Source organism: Macrobrachium rosenbergii, chromosome 51 (assembly GCF_040412425.1).
Source record: "Macrobrachium rosenbergii isolate ZJJX-2024 chromosome 51, ASM4041242v1, whole genome shotgun sequence".
Lineage (NCBI taxonomy): Eukaryota > Metazoa > Arthropoda > Malacostraca > Decapoda > Palaemonidae > Macrobrachium > Macrobrachium rosenbergii.
In genome coordinates this window covers 54,937,883-54,956,085 of record NC_089791.1, presented here as the reverse complement: position 1 = coordinate 54,956,085, position 18,203 = coordinate 54,937,883, and the positions used below count along the sequence as shown (strand labels likewise).

The window sequence follows — 18,203 nt, the reverse complement described above, 5'->3', positions numbered from 1 at the left end:
GGATTCAAGGCAGAAAGAAGAAACTGAGTGACGAGTCCGCTGACTTTCTGGTATTGCTTCTGGAAAGCAAACCTACCATAACAATACGTGAATTAAATACCAGTCTACGAGAAATATTCACCCATGAACCCCAGGTATCATGCTACCGTGTCGAGAGCTTTGGAAGGTGGACTAATCACACACAAATTACGTGAAAACCTAAACGAGAATAGGAACTCGCAACGCATTAAAGACCTAAGAGCAGCATATGCCCAAGAAATGTACGCGAGGAATTGCATATGGATCGCATATATACAGATGAAATGGAATTCAACATGTACAGCAAAAGAACATATGGCAGAGCACCAGTAGGACAAAAAGCTTATCGCATAGTTGGCGGCCAAAGGTGACAATATCACGTTAACAGCGGCTACATCAGATGGTGCCGGCCTTGTTTATTATGAACAGCATAACAGGTGTGATGAATGCGATTTTTCAAGAATTTATTTTTAACCTTGACATAATTTTAGACACTTATAATCCTGTAATCATAATGGATAGTGCTCCATCCCATAACGATGTTGCTCTCAGCTTTCCTGCTAGACAGTTTCGATATCTACCACCCTATTCACCTTTTCTTAATCCAATTGAAAACTGTTTTGCAACTTTAAAAGCTTGCCTGAAACGATTATATACTGAATGATGTGGTTGGTACTTGCAAGCCCAAAGAAATGGTGTGATACTTCAACAACATATCACGAGCGCTTGCTAACCAGCTATTTGGAGATTGCTCTTGGCGTTGTTACTTAGCTATATGAACATTCGAATTCATACCCTATAAAATGTATTAACCATCAAGATATATGGGATTAGAACTAAATGGTATATACAGATCATTGATAAGTATTATATAATTTTATGCAGATATAAATATGCTTCTACCAAAGATATATATGTCATTGTTTCCGTAAAATACCAATGTTGTCAAAAGTTATATATAATTATTTTTCAGTGTAATAAGATTTAAATATTGTCACATAAAAATGTTTAATTGTCACTGATTTGTTTTATTGTCATTTCCTTTTTGGTAACTGTTACATTTTTCCTGAATTGTCACTCTTTGGAGGCTGTCAGTCTACTTTGAAGAATGGTCATTTTTGTTTTGGCGATTGTCAAACAGAATTTCATATTGTCAAACCTAAAAATCAAATGTCATTTACATATGAAGAACGTTGAAAGTCAAATGCGAAAAACGGTATTACCTACAAGTCAAAAGATCAAAAATAAATTTAACCTTGCCACAACTTTTGAATTATACAAACTAGACAGATCAAATTTTGCTTGCAAATTCCACTAAAGCCAGCATAAAAAGTGATGTCAAGGTCAAGGCCTCACTTAGATGTTAAAGTTTTACTATGACTTTAACTTTAGACAGCTATTTAGCTAGACCTGAAATTTCATATTTGGCAAGCAAAGTCCACAATAGTAAAAGGTTAAATAGGAATTTAACCTTTTGAATGACTTCAATTATTCGAGACAGAAATTTCATTTTTGTCCAGAATAATCCTACCATCTACGAAATTAATAACATTCCAAGGTATTGATGGATACCCATGGGTTCAAAGAAAATAACAGGGACGCCATTTTCCACTAACACTTGAATGTATGATAAAATGAAGGCGAAACAAATTAAACCTGAAAGACTTTTTAGTTTTCATGTGCAATCTAACATGATACAAAGCAGAAAACCACATTAAATTATATAATCTTTTAGCTTGAACGTCCAATAACATGATAATAGAACGTTAATTACTAAACTTTTTTTCAGCAATATCCACATCCAATATCATTTTAACTTCTGTCTTGCTTCTGAGTGACCAATGTATTTAAATTGTAACTTTTAGTGGGTGATGAGTTGCATGAGCTTCTGCCTATCACGATTATCAAGAATATCTGCTGTAGATATTCACTCCCAGTTCCATAAAACATACAATAGAAGGTAAATTTTAAAAATCATTTATCATACTGGAAACGAAAAGAAAAGAATTTGTTTGCAATTCAAAAAAACTCTATAAACTGGAGACAAAAGAGTAAAAATGTATTATAGTTAAGACTGACCACTGATTAATCGTAAAAATTCTAAAATATTTGTTCATGTTAATAAAACTGAAGATTCCAAATCCAAACTCGTCAGATATATCATCTCTGGCTTATTTAAAACATATTTTTCCTAACCTTACAAATTAGAATATATATCAAAATAATGGCGGTCAACTGTCGCCATTTGACCTCACAGCTAGGACTGCGTTTGCACTGACCTGTATCTCTTGACCTTGAAGAATACAAATCAACAATAGCAACCAATATATATAAACAGAAATTCACGGGAATTCGCTCTCAATAAGCCCCGAAAAATACAAAGCAACAACAGCAACCAATAATTAAACAGCAATACGCAGGAATCTGGCACAAAGCAACAACATCAACAAATAATTAGACAGCAATACGCAGGAATCTGCTCATAATAAGTAACAGTACACCATTATCATATCAGTAAAAACATTTACAAGCAAACAATGCCAAACCAAAATATGCCTACCGTTTATTTTCCAACACAGACTACGAAACACAATAACCCACAACAGCACATTCGAAAGGCTATTTACAAGAGCAGAAAAACATGGATGAAGAGAGAATGCATAATTGCGCTTAAACGTCCAACATATTCATAGTCACAAAAATGGCAATGCTGTATACCGAATGAAGCCATGTTTCATGAATTTAAATGCTCTTCTAATGAATATATCACTCTAATGAGAAAGAACATATAAGATACGAATAAATAACTAAAAGAGGTAGCTATACAGAAAGTACGATGCCCAGGCCATGTAAGACATAAAACAATAACCATAACATGACTTCATGCACTAAACTAAGCCAGAGTCTTTGAACTCTTGTCATTTAAATGCATATTTTTGTCCATCAGATTGATATTATTATTCAGCTTTTCTTTAATTCCCAAGTCACTGTAAAAAAAGTGAAACACGTCACCAAGCCAAATACAGTTCGACATTCGTTCACTAACAACTCATGAAACTGGCTCGAAAAAAAAATCCATACACGTAAAAACATGAGCCCAAATTTATTTATTTTTTTTTTTTTTTTGAGAAACATAAAAATCAAGCTCGATCAATGCGAGAAAATGCACGTTAATGTACTTCTCTTCGCCTTAAAAAGAGGTATATAGGCCACGTTACTCAACAGATACAAAAGACGACAGATTTCCATATTCCCGAAGTGAAAGTATAAAAGTTTAACTAAACAGATGACCCCTCAGTTCACAAAACCTCAAGTGTACAACGAAGAGAACACCCAAGTTCCTATTGAAAATTTTACCCAGGCCCCGGATGTGATCCTTCCTAGACATTACTGCTAAGGGCACAGTTTCCAAGCTTTGAATCTCTATTATGAAGATAAAAGTGAAAGATCAAGAGAAATTAAAAGCTATTAAGCTGCTGAAGTATTGAACAAGTAAGGTATTGTCTACTCTACCCCATTCAGCTACTAGGTCTGCACTTCTAGTATCAAACAAATTAAGTGAGACTGAGAACTGGCTTTCATATAGTGTAAGAATAGGAAGGCGTAACTGGCGTGAGTACAGTTGTGCAAGACCACTGACAAAACAACGATGGGAGTAAGAGACAGCACTGACCCATAAGGGTCACTATCAAAGATAAAGTATGCAAAAAAAAAAAAAAACTCCAAATGCCATAAGAATAAATTAATCTAATAAAAAACTGAAAATGAGTTTACAGACAGAATGGGAGCTGCCACAAGAAATGAGTTTGGCTAACAGAGCCTTATGTTTGCGACTTAATATTTACCACTTAAGAAATATTAAGGGTAATGACCTAAGATTTTTCAAAGTGGCTAAGAAAGAATGATCAAACGATGAACACAATGAAATCTGGAAGATTAGAATTAAATTGCCCTTCTTCAGTGTATACTTCCAATATCAGAAAAAATACCACTGTTCCGGATGTGGCCAAAATAAAACACCACTGTTCCGGATGTGGCCAAAATAAAACAAGAAAAAATGCATCGAAGTTTCTTTGGCGCAATCGAGTTTTCTTTACAGCGTATAATGCTGTATGAGCCGTGGCCCATGGAACTTTCAGCCACGGCCCAGTGGTAGCTTGTGTTGTTGGCTCCTATAGCGGTGCCAGACGCACGATTATGGCTAACTTTAACCTTAAATCAAGTAAAAAACTACTGAGGCTAGAGGGCTGCAATTTGGTATGTTTGATGATTGGAGGGTGGATGATCAACATAGCAACTTGCAGCCCTCTAGCCTCAGTAGTTTTTAAGAAAAAGTGCAGACGGAAAGACAAACAGCCTTCGCAATAGTTTTCTTTTACAGAAAACCAAAAAGACAATAACAAAGGCAAACTCATCTGAAAACTCCCCGAAACGCCAAGGATGGACGTCATCAGGCCCCATTTCCTAAACTTGGACAATCTGAGGTATTTGCATACTTGCATACTAGAAGGCACAGGATTGGTAAAAGGCCGAGTGACTGCGTCAGTTGTGGTGGATCAAGAGCATCAACTTCAACAATATAAACGCAAATAAATTTAACATGAGCAAGATAGGCATGAACAGAGACAAAGGCTATTATTTCCAATATATATGTTGCAGTTGGTCTAACATCAAAACAGCGATCTAACAACCATAACCTTCAAATCAACTGGACCATCTTACAATCAAAAGGTTCAGGGGTTTGGTGAGGGGGGGGCGGCATCCCCACCAAATGAATTCTTCAAGTTAACAACATGTTGGTTATCCAATTAAATAACGGAAACAGTGGTATGCTGAATACTCCCCAGACTGTTAGGGGCAACAAGCTCATATAAAACGGGTGAGGGTTACTATGACTGGCTTTCTAGTGATAAGAGCCTAAAAGACAAAGTGCACACCATGACTCAACAATTAAAATACTTTTTTTGTAACGAAAAAAGAGCATAATAATATAACAATTTTTATTTATCACTATTAGGACTTAAGCTTCAAAATCATATTCGGTGAGGATAATGTTTCAGCATCCAATTTTGGATATGGAATCCGTAGCGTACAGGCCTAATTTACCAATGTATTAATAGCAATGCCATACCCTCTTCAAATCACTTGAATGGTTTGTTGCAAAGAAGTCGAACGACACCATAAAAAGGCACCTGAGAAGAACTAAGTGATGGTCATGCAATTTTAAAACACTTACACTTACTGTTTACAATAAAAGCACGTAAATGAAAGACATTCACGTCTAAGCTAAAACAAAACAGCTGTGATGGACAATTATAGGAGCAAATTTTTGAACCCCAGAAAAAATCGATTTCCATTAAAAACATTAAAAGATCTGATCAACGATCACTTGAATAATAAATAAATTCTACAAAATGATTAATCTCTTCCCGTAACGTAACTCCACAGCAACATAAGCAAAAAACAATTATTTTAAAGAGAAAAACAATATATTTCACCATCACACATTCTCAGAAAGAATCAACGAAAGAGAGAGAGAGAGAGAGAGAGAGAGAGAGAGAGAGAGAGAGAGAGAGAGAGAGAGAGAGAGAGAGAGAGAGACTCAAAGCTGCAGTAGTTTACAAACTAAGTCAGACAGGTACAATTTTCTTTAACAGTATTCTTATTCGTTTTCTGTGAAGAACTCCAACACCTCTGAAGCAAAATGTGAGTGTCCAAAAAACGGAGGCGAAATGACAATAAAAGAGATAAGGAAATTGGCGTTTCAACAAAACGAATAAAAAATGCGATGAAGTTTCTTCGGCGCAATCGAATTTTCTGTACAGCGTATAATGCTGTATGAAACTCTTACCCACGACCCGGTATTGGCCTGTGTTGTTGGCACCTATAGCGGTGCCATAGAAGGCTGCAATTTGGTATGTTTGATGATTGGATGGTGGATGATCAACATAACAATCTAGCCTTAGTCGTTTTTAAGATCTGAGGGCTGACAGAAAAATTGCGCACGGACAGACAAATGGCCATCTCAATAGTCTTCTTTTACAGAAAACTAAAAATGGAGTTGCTAAACTTTTAAAAGGGAAGCCACAAAGTCAAGAATGTTGTGTCTCCGTCAGCTGATTGTAAAGAGTAATATTTGTAGAAATCCAGGTCACGGATGCGACTTCAAAAGGCTTCGAAAATCTATGGCTCCCTAAGATTTGTATTTCACTCAGGCTTCGTACGAAGCCAACGCAAGAATAATAAATACTGGTGTTGCATAGTAATCTCTAGCTTCCATGTAAACTTGATTCTTCAAAAAAAAAAAACTGCAAAGTGAAAGATCAGTATAAGCGAAATCGTGCAAAAACTGTATCAAATTTATAGGCAGGAGAAAATTTTAAAAATAATGTTTTATGAAGTTTCTTTGAGGCAAACAATATGCTATACTTCATCTAACTGTCACTATCCAAAAAAACATTACCCCTAAGAAAAAGTGATTTGAAATTAAAATCACACGTTTCTTATTAGACTTCCAAACTAAAATATAACATTTTTAATTCCTGCTTAAAATAAGATGATAAACAAATACATTTGTGAAGAGACAAACCATAAGAAGAGTAGCAAGTTTCAAACCTAACCTAACCTAACCCTATCGACCACTGAGCAGCTCCTCTCTAAGACTACTCCGAACACTTACGTTTTTAAAAAATGCTTCCACGATATTCCCCTGTCAAGATGTGTGTCTGAGTCAAGAATGGTCCAAAAGCAGTTTAGTACGAAAGTCATGGCCAGGGTCACAAAGCGACAGCCTTTGGTGTCATCACAAAGGGTTTCATTAGAGATGCAGCTAACTATGCATGTCAAATATGAAATTTACAAAAATATTTATGACTGAATTAAGTCACATAAAATCTGCGACATTTGGAACAAGTTTTTCACCTAACTGCAAAGAACCTTCACATTAATAAATCGAGGAGTACAAAATGAAGGAGTGACCTTCTGTACTTCCTAAATCATCGAACTTGCTTCTTCTTTAAGGTCATGTCCGGTAAAAAAAAAAAAAAAAGTCTAACATACTCTCGAAGTGAACAATCTTAAATTGGGTACCATGTCCATTTCTGTCTCAACCATAAAAAGCAGCATCATTTACTGTTACGTACCTTTATTCTCTAAACAGCTCAATCATTAAGTAAACCTTTCTTCAGCATTTAGAACCTTAAAATAACTCCTTACGATGAAAAAGCTATCATCAAGAGCACATCATCTTTCTTAATATGCCATAATGCATAACTCACTTTTCTTAAACATAGTCATAACAATATTTAAAAAAAAAAACGGCTTCACAACAACAGCGGTCAAATACCATACACACAAATACTCAAATGCTGTATACGAAAACTCTTAACAAAACTTCTTACAAAATCATTTCGCCACAAAAAATGGGAAAATATAAAAAGCTGAAGAAAAGCTCCTTTTTATCATAACAATTATCCCAGGAACTAAAACAACTTCCTCGCAAGAGTATCCTATGAAGATAGTTGCCATCTTCATCCCAGCACTCTGACAGCAAACGATTTCTAAACTCTCAACTCTGAGGACAATTTCAGCTAGCAAATCTTGAAAAGACAGGTTACAAGTGATCTCTGCAAAATAAGGCAAATGAAACGAAATGATAAATATGACTCATCAGATTAAAATGAAAGTAAATTATAAGGATGGAAAGCAATATAAAACGAGTATAAAGCAAACAAAAGAGAAAGAGAATATGACATAGAAAAAGAAAGCTCCGCCAAAGAAAAGACAGAGAGAGTGTGACTGATGAAAACAAGACGCAATGAATACAAGGCTTCCTCTTCAGAGAGAGAGAGAGAGAGAGAGAGAGAGAGAGAGAGAGAGAGAGAGAGAGAGAGAGAGAGAGAGAGGGAGACCTTATCTTACAGACCTTACAGTTCGTTCGGGTTGCCCCAGGTCCCTCAGTGTGTGTGTGAGAGAGAGAGAGAGAGAGAGAGAGAGAGAGAGAGAGAGAGAGAGAGAGAGAGAGAGAGAGAGAGAATGTTAATCCATTTAAGGACAGAGACAGAGAACAATTACTGTTATACGTCATCATTACAGCTAGCCACTGCAATATATACTGCGACATCCAAATAAATGAGTATTTATCGTACAGTATTTACGATATCAGTTTGGAAAGATCGATTTTCATTTGAACTACAGTAGCTGAAAAATACTGAACCAACTCAAAAATTGGTTGCTGATTAATTTTTTTTCCTTATTTTAGAAACCAATGCCAGTGGGAAGGTCCCCGATACTCTTTTTCTAGGAAACTAGAAAAAATGTAAAGGAAGGAAGAAAGAAAGGTGGGTTTAAACACAAAAGAAGCTACAGATCTGCCACCCAAAGGAGGGAAGGTTATAGGTTAGGAAAGACCGAAGCAGAAGAGTTTTCCAAATCTTGGAAGCAAGAGGGAAAAGAAAAGTCACCAAGCCGTTTAAGCCTAGAATTATCAATTTTAGCGACGTAAATGTGAGACAGGTGGTCTTAATTGTGTAACAGGACCACCTGAGATGATGAATAATTCGATGTTTTCAAAACCCATAACTTCAGTAATATACTCTTTCTTCATAACCTTAATTCACAACTCGGTGAAAGCTGTAATAATCTTATAACAGTACTTCTACTTCAATATACAGTAGTATGTCCTTTCAAGTCTGCATATTCTGCTTGCATTGTTGATTGTACTTGTATTTCTTTTACTTTCTTTTCACTTCAATTTCGCCCAAATGTTTACATAATTAGCTGACCACTCAGGGTTCCATAACAGCACAACGTCTGTCTTATTTCTCTCCGGTTTTTGAGCCCTATCCAGTTAGAGGCAAAACCAATAGTTTAACAGTCTGAAGTAAAAATTAAACGTCTTCACAGAAATTTTCAAGAAGGGGTCTCATTTTCCTATTCGGTGTGTATCTTTGTGAACTTCTCAAGCATTTTTATCAACTGAATTTATATCATCCTGATTTTCAAATCAATCCCTTACTTACTCTCCATGTCATAAATAAAGTTCACTTCAATTTCTCTACCCATGCGCCGAAAATAACATAAGTGTAGGCTATGCAAACAAACGTAACCTCCTCTCGCGAAACTGATGAGCATCACCTTTCTACCTGGATGACAACAAAAGGATCTTAGTGGATTTGGTCAGGCAAACAGCTTTTACATTCTCCAAGCTTATCTTTAGAGTATGCAAACTGCCATGCATATGTAAATAGTGTCTCCACATTTATAAAATCAGCTCAGCTGGCTACTAAGATGGGCGAAGGTTTCACACTCAAGGCTATGCAAATAATCTGCCTGGAATTTTCATTTTTTACTGTGATTCATCTTATTGAAAACTGCAGGCGGAAAGACAGCGTCTTACTAAAAAAACTAAATCCCTATCAGGAAAATAAAACACTTTCTCTGGCTATTTTTAATTCAAAGCAAATAATTTTTCTTCTATGGCTATTCTTAACTCAACGCAAAACACTAATTCTTGATTTACACTGGTTAAACTAATTTGCTTACTTGATTACGCTGCTCCAAAAAAAAAAAATAAATAATATATCTCAACGTGCCGATATAGCCTCGGCTGACATGCCTGAAATCGCTATACAGTACAACCATGACAAAAAGACAAAATAGTGCCAGATTTATTACTTGTGATCATTTCACTGAACAGATGATTAACTCGGCTATCAATTACACGAAAAGCTCATACAAAAGCAAATAGGCAAGGGACATCACGTTCACTAAAGTTCAATCCGCCTTTCTTCAGACTGATTGGACTCTTGATGGGCTTCCGTGATCACTTCATCCTCTTCCATCTGGACGTATTTGGGAGGCCTGACGGGCATTTGTTTCTTTGACAACATTTCCAACTGTTCTTGAATCTTTCTCGCTTGTTCTTCAAGTTCTTTCATCTGTTCTTTCTGCCGTTCTTGTTCAGCCAACTGAACCTTGTAATCCTCCAGGTCTTTTTTCATGAAGGGATTTTTTTTCACCTCCTCTTCCAGAACCGAATACATGTGGCGAGACAGCTGGTTGTTCACGCCACGGAAAAACACATAAGAATATGCACCAAGTGCCACGAGCACAACTACAGCGTGGATTGCCCTGGCGGCCTCTACCATGGCTTCTAGATTAAAATAGACAACAGATATTCAATCAAAACTTATATTCAACCAAGGCGAGTGTTCTGGCCGGCTTGTATAAACCACTTTCATAAATTACTCTCACAAAAACTTAAAACATCAAAAGCACAGAAAACAGCAGACGAGATGACATATTATAAACCGAGCAACAGTCACATTAAATCACACGAGATTCGTCAACAAATATCGAAGTCTCTTCCTGATGAGGAAAAATCCAAAATCAATTGCCGAAAATTAATTCGCGGAACATATCAAATGCCTTCTGCATCTGAGGAAGACCAAATGTAAGAAACATGACGAGAGACTGGGCCATTACGAAAAACTTCATGTTATCTATTGTCTTGGGGTTCTCGAAGTACTCCTGCCACGAACCTTCCGGGGCAGGATCTGTGTCATCTTTGGTAGCGTTACTGCTCGACGCCTCGTCCTTTGTCAGGGGCGCACGGTCCTCACGGCGACGCTCCACCTCAAACTCGAGATTTTTGCCTCCCATCACACCTGCTGCTGTCGTTGGTCGAGAAAGATTCCGACGGGGATCTCTGTAGAACAAAACCGGCAAATTCTTTCGAAACTTTTATGCACTTCTCGAAGGGAAGTGCTCAACCGGACAGCGAAGTGTCGAATGAGGGAAAGGAAGCCTTTGCAATGGACATCACTCGTGACAGGCAGGTGAGCGACGGGAGCAGGGAGTTGAGGTGGGAGGTCAACCTTCTCTTTATTTGGAACAAGAAACCTTTATAACGCTGAGGTCACACTGTTCACTCAGCAAAGAAACAGAGAGGGAAAAGATCAAAATCGAACTGCAATTCACGCATGAAAACTTGAGATGAGCTAAGAAACGCAAGAAAATAAGACATGCAGGCTAAAGATAAGCTCAACTTTTAAACCGCAGAAAAAATACCAACAAATAACTATGAAACACAATCACACAAAAGGAAGACTTACAATAACCAGCAGAAGCCACAGAAAATAAAACGCACTTCCTTTTCACTCTTGAGTCTACGCACGTTCAAATAACACTTCAACACACAAAGCAAAGTATAAAAAGCCATGAAAATCCTACACCCTACTCTACTACTATTTGCAAAGACTAGAAATTGACGGCATTGGTAAAAGAGACATACGTAAAATAGAAGCAAATAAAAAAAAAGCAAATCAACGGTGTGGTTTTGAGTAACTAGAGTTTATAGGTCTATTACAGTATACAATCATTTAACACATGCTATCTCGAAAGTGTATCCGGTCGACAAGCAAATCAGATTAAAAGTTTCAGAAGTACCCATTCTTCTCCCTTTCCTCAATTACATTCGTTAATTTTATCCAGTACTATGTCGCAAAGCTAATATTTTCTCCATCACTCAAAATGGTATTTAATTACGGAACGTTCAATGAATGGAAAGTTCCTCATTTCTCAATCATATTCATCACCTAAGTTCTATACACACATCCCTTTTACATAACTAAATCAGGTGAATATTTTATAAACTTCATAATGATAACGCCGCCTAACCAATTAGACTCACTTAATCACATCCCACCTCTCCACCTTCCCTGGGGCTGGTCAATCAAAGCTAAGTGGGCTAAGGTTGGGCCTAGTGAATGCACAGGTGTGTTACGCCCAGAAAATGCAAGACACCGCCGGGACACAAGCCCCTTGAACATCCGTGGGGCAACGGATGGGACTAGCTACCTAATTCATCCACAACAGACTTGCAAAACAAAAACAAAAAAAAAAAACAAAGACGAGAATGCTATCATTATCTGGCACCATAATACTGTAGAAGGTATATGGGTATACATAGATATATATATATAACAGAAAAAAGAGATTAATTATATAATTATATATATATATATATATATATATATATATATATATATATATATATATATATATATATATATATATATATATATATATATATATATAGAATAAAGTTAGTCACGAAGGAAAAGGAACAACTGACATGCAAAAGTACTTTTGTCTTATTATCAAGACTTGGTCACAGCAACTCTCTCTGACCATGTCTTGTAATAAGACGAAAGTACTTAGCATCTCAATTGCCTTACTTTTCCTGCGTTTTTGCCATTTTTCGTGATTTAAATTCACAACACACACACACACACACACACACACACACACACACACACACACATATATATATATATATATATATATATATATATATATATATATATATATTACTAAAAGGACCTCATTCAAACTGATGGTTAGTATACCTTTAGTTTAACCAGACCACTGAGCTGATTAACAGCTCTCCTAGGGCTGGCCTGAAGGATTAGACTTAATTTTACGTGGCTAAGAACCAATTGGTTACCTAGCAACGGGACCTACAGCTTATTGTGGAATCCGAACCACATTATAGCGAGAAATGAATTTCTATCACCAGAAATAAATTCCTCTAATTCTTCACTGGCCGGCAGGAGAATCAAACGCGGGCCCAGCAGAGTGCTAGCCGAGAGCGATACCGACTATCCAATGAGGAACTCAAACTGGATGGTATCTAATGGAGCATTTATTCAAAAAAGTTACAAACTTTCTTGGAAAAACAGTCCACATTATCAAGTATCCATACAGTGACCAGACGCGTAGTCTAGCTGTATTTATATCTGTGTGCTGGGTACTTTTAATTCTATAATTGCCTGGTTCCTCCTGTGTGACCCCCCACCTCCTCGTGACCTTGGCCTTTCTCTGCCCCCTTCTTCTTCCAAGTGTCCGTTTTCCGTGCATTCTCTTGCGTTTTTCCTTCGTTTCCTTGCTACTGTGGAGTGTACGATTTTTCTAGATATGCTGTCTTCAAAGCCGTTTCCAGTGTTCCCTGCCACTGTGTTGTTGGCGCATGTTATGAAGGCGTTCTCTACAACCAGTCTGGCCATTTTGTTGGTGTTCCTGTACAGAAAACTCATGTTTTCCCAGCCTATTTTATGGTCGTTTTCCCAACAGTGTTTGGCAACTGCCGACGTCTGATTATAATGCCTTATGTTCTGCAGGTGTTGTTTGCTTCTGCTCTTTACATGATTTGCCAGTTTCGCCATAGTACCCATCCTCACAGTCTAGACACGCTGCCATATATAACCCCCTGCAATCTCTTCCCCTAACGACTTTTTGTTTCTAACTATTTTATTCCTAATGGTGGTTTTGTAGCTGCCTATCAATTTGAAATTATCTAGCTTCCTGTTGATGGGTGTAATAGAGTTGTTGTCCGGGACTGTAATTATTTTCTTCTCTACCAAATGTTCCTTTTCTATCCTTTCCCTCTCCCCATAATAGTTTTTCCTGGCCTTGAGGTGTGCCCACTCCCACCAATACTTAGGGTATCCTAATCTCCTAAACTCTCCCTCAGGCAATCCAGCTCTTCGTCTAAAAATTCGGGACTGCAAATCCTATAAAACCCAATGGCCAACCCTGTCATCACTCCTATTTTTATTTCTTTCCTATGACTGGAGAACCTACTGTATGTATGTATGAACTGGTATGTGTCTTCTTCCTATATACCTTGAATTTTAAATTTTCCCTTGCCTCTTTACCAGGACATCCAAGAAAGGAATTTCTCCCTCCTTCTCCTCTTCTACTGTGAATTTGATGTGTTCATTTAGTTTATTTATGTTTTCTAGGAACTTGTGTAGATCTTCCCTTTCTCCCTTATAAATAATCAAGATGTCATCCACGTATCTTACCCATTTTACGATATTTAAGTTCCCTTTTTTACTTTGCCAACCTCTTCCGTTTCAAACCACTCCATAAAGATATTAGCTAGGGTTGGTGAAAGACTCGAACCCATGGCCACGCCATTTTTTTGTATATAATGGTTTTCGCCCAACTTGAAAACATCAACGCTGAGGGCCGCTGTTAGCAGTTTTATTAAAACGTCATGATCTAGGTCGCATGTATAAACCCCTTCCTTCATATTCTTTTTTATTACTTCCATCAACGTCTTGACCGGTACATTAGTGAACAGGGAAGTTACATACAAACCTGCAAATTTACAGTCTTTTACGTTAATTTTAGATAATTCATCTATAAGGTTCATGTTATGTTTTAAATGCCCTTCAGATACTAAGCCCATCCATTTTCCCATTATGTTGGAAAGAAATTTCTCCAGCCTCCTCTGCGATGCCACGATAATATTCCATAATGGACATTATGGAATTTCAGAATGTTTATGAGATATGGATGAAAGGAACATGGAGACAGCTTGGATATATCCTTTGCACGTCCCCAAGGAGAATAATTCGTGATAGTGTCAGCTGGCTCCCATGGGCACAAAAAAAGAGTTGAAAGACCCATTATTCTCCTCGGGGATGTGTGAAGGATATATCGAAGCTGTCTCCACGTCCCTTTCATCCATATCTCATATACATTCTGAAATGCCATAATTTCCATTATGGAATATTATCTAAATCTGGCCTATCATATTACTCCTGATGTTCCCTATAAAGTTCTATTCTCAAATGGAATAAATGTTACATAGTTTCAATGTCATGCCATGATTCGTGTCTGCACAGCAATTTAAACTGTGCTAGACATGTGTAAACACTTTCTGGGATGAGAACTATAAGAAGAGAACCTGAAGACGACTGGAAATTTGTGGAAAGTGAAGCACAAGAGAGACTTGAGTGGCAAAATCTTACAGGGGTCCTTTGTGTCATGCAGTGACAAAGCAAATGCAGAGTGATCAGGCTAAGCTGGCTTTGCCAAGTGTTTCCACAGAAACATGAGAAGACAAGACAGGAACAGTCCTCAAGTCCAAGTGAGTAGGGACAAGGAGCTGAGCAAATTCAGTGAGGCTCATGCCAGTTCTGCCAGAAACTAGACAACCACCATACGTGATTACGAGCTACCACCCCTTAGAGATTGGGCACAGCTTTTGTTCAATGCCTTATTTCACTTCTTACAAAAGGCATTCTTAAACTTCCCCTTCCTCCTGCCAAAAATTGATCCCAGATCCCCGTTACCTGCCGAGAGCAACCAGATTCGCTGAACAGCAGCAACAATATGCAGTAAATGTGGCTCGCTCTCGAACTTCACAGTTCCAAAGGTCCTTTATTCCTCACACCATTGGATTGTGAAACAGCCTCCCAGAGGATGTCGTGCAACTGGAACTTCAGAAGTTCAAGCGAAGATGCAATGCATTACTACCCTAAAACTGTACTATTCTCCTTGCATTTTATTACATTTTTATCTATTTATTAATTTATTTTTTCTTCTTTAATAAGTCAGATCTCTTCTTTCTGTATTTCCCTTTACCTCCTCTTACTTCTTCCTTATGAACACCATATTCTTTGGAAGCTTGAATTCCAAATAAATGGCCCCTGTGAGCTTGTTCCATATGAACTGGTTTCATCTTCTGAATAATAATAATAATAATAATAATAATAATAATAATAATAATAATAATCCCTTTTCAAACCATGCCTTCATCTCTTTTTCATTTAGGCTATTCTTTTTATACACCTTACTTTTTCCCTTCTCCATTATATGTAGCTCCTTTCATTCCAGTTTTCTTTTCACTCCATCACTCCAGCATTTTCAGTCTCCACATATTTTCCCAAGCATTATACTCTATTTTTACCCTACTATAATTCTCCTTATTTTTCCTAAGAGTAAACCATTTTAAAACAGTGAAACTTGAGCTATGGTCATTTATTTAAGTCCTCTTAATGATTCACTAATTGAGTTACATTCCCTGCGAAACATTGACAGTGGTCAATAACAAATAAAAAATGTTTTACAATAGTACCTGAAAATATTTAAACTAAAAATCTAAATATAAAATCCAAGTCAAACGAAATGCACTTGGTTCCAAAGTCACACTTGAATCCCCCTTTTAACGACCCTCAAGACTAGGCCATCAGTCATTTCTCTCCTGAAACATCTGCGGGCACAGATATCAAATGCCTGAAGTCAACACTAACCCCATCACATATAAAAATAGATACAAACTCTTTCAATAGATCTAAGCTAAATCCATTGCAAGTCAAATGTAAATTCCTGATTGATAACTGAATCTGGTTTGGTGTTTCACAAATATATAAGTACAATAAGTGCATGCTCCAATTTTCATAACTTAATGAAAGCCAGTAAAATAAAATATCTGGTGAATCACTAGCACAGGCTTTTTGTGTTTGCTTGTCTATGCTCCATGTTCTTGCAGTCAACATCATCAAAGGATGTGAATTAATCTTGCAGTCAACATCATCAAAGGATGTGAATTAAATCTGGTATCATAATAGTTATTTCTAAATGCATGCAATGAAATTGCACATTAAAAAATGTGTGAATTATGATGGAATCTTGCAATAAGAACAGTTTGTGGATATAGGTTCATGTGGGATGTACCAAAGAGATAAAGCATAATTATAAAAAGCCCATCGTTCGTTTGTGTTTGATCCACATGGACTATTTGATACTAGCTCATCTTGCGAGCTTATATTGGTATATTACTGATACAAATCATCTGTTCATGATTTATATATATGTGTGAGGGTTCTTTGCCTATAGAAATATTCAAACGTTACTGAAAAATATTTTGAATACTTAGCCTATAACAATAAGCCAATATTGGAAATGCTGATTTTCAGCCAATCACGAGCTACCCATGCACATGTGCCACATCTATCACCCATGGGCGGACAAATGAGTTTAAACCACCTTGGCCTACAGTGTCAATAGGCTATACACTCAAAGTTAATATACACTCAAAGTTCATAGACCTAAGGTTACTATTTTACAAAATACAGAGAAATTATGATCAAATAAAGCACTACAACATAGTGACCTGCAAATAATATACCCTGCGCATAAAAGAACAACAAAGAATTCAAAGATCATGTTGGACCTACTAGGCCTATAACTGAGTTCATTTAAATTTCATTATGGCTATTAGCTTGAACAATTATTCCCATTTGTACAAATTACAACACAAACCACAAAATATACTTAAGTTGGAAAATGTACTTAATATTTTTGTGCAATGCTTCTGCTTAGACTGTTGTAGCCTAAGCCTTGCTGGCAGGACCGGCATTGGGACAGATTGCATTGGACTATGAGGCAAACATTAAACTATGTTAAGATGTTGATCAAAAACGGAAAACCATATCACCTGGTTAATAGGCTAAGTAGAACTAAGCAATAGCTCCGCATGGGGTATTACTTTGGAAATTGATTTTTCCTATGGTATCTTGGTTGCTTATCAAGAATTTACCATTATTTTTTGTTAGTCGACTGTAATCTGTAATTAACCTCAGAAGTTGTAGGATGGCCATCCTGGAATGCTATTGCGCATGCACAGTGTTATAGGGGAGCTTCTGGTAAAAAGTGAAGTTTCCTTCACCGATGGATCCAGGGGTGGAGTCCTCTGGCTAAGTAATACAGACTGCTAGGTTAGGTTGGGTTAGGGTACATTAGGATAGCACACTTCCTTTCATAATAGGTTTCCTTAGCCAGTTCCTTTGTAAACATATGGTTCCTTGATGACTTGCGCATGCGCGGAACCATTCCATAACAACAACGTGGCAGTCAGGTCTTTCTCCCAACATTTCCAAATCCGCGCGTTCCCAAAGAGTTCCCAACCATGTTGGGTAGATATGAGGTTGGTAATTCTAAGTATTAGGTCCGTGCCTGTTTTTACCTTGGAAACTGGTTTTTTCTATAATTTTAGGGCTTCTGATACTGGCGGTGCATTTGTTTGTTGTCGGCCAAACGGAATGTTCACTGGCCGGGGGAGGGGGGGTACCCATATGTTAACAAGTTATTGCACTTGCCGGACGGGATCTGAACCATTCAAAACAGACGTACCCGTGCTCTGTCTCGTGAAGATCGCATATGGAAATCCCTTGTTGAATGGACTTCAGGGGTTAATTATAGGTTAATTACATTCGTGCGACAAAAACTGAAGGTAAATCCATAATTAGCAACCAAAAAACTGTACAAAAAGTCAAGTTAGAAGGAAATCGCCGCCGCGGAGCTACTACTTAGATCTACCATGAGGTTGA

At 37.2% G+C, this 18,203-nt stretch overlaps 1 protein-coding gene across 1 annotated transcript in view; it reads right to left on the bottom strand.

Moving 5' to 3' along the window:
• LOC136833424 (uncharacterized) overlaps positions 1 to 18,203 on the bottom strand; it is a 1,156,799-nt gene that overhangs the window by 1,137,782 nt on the left and 814 nt on the right.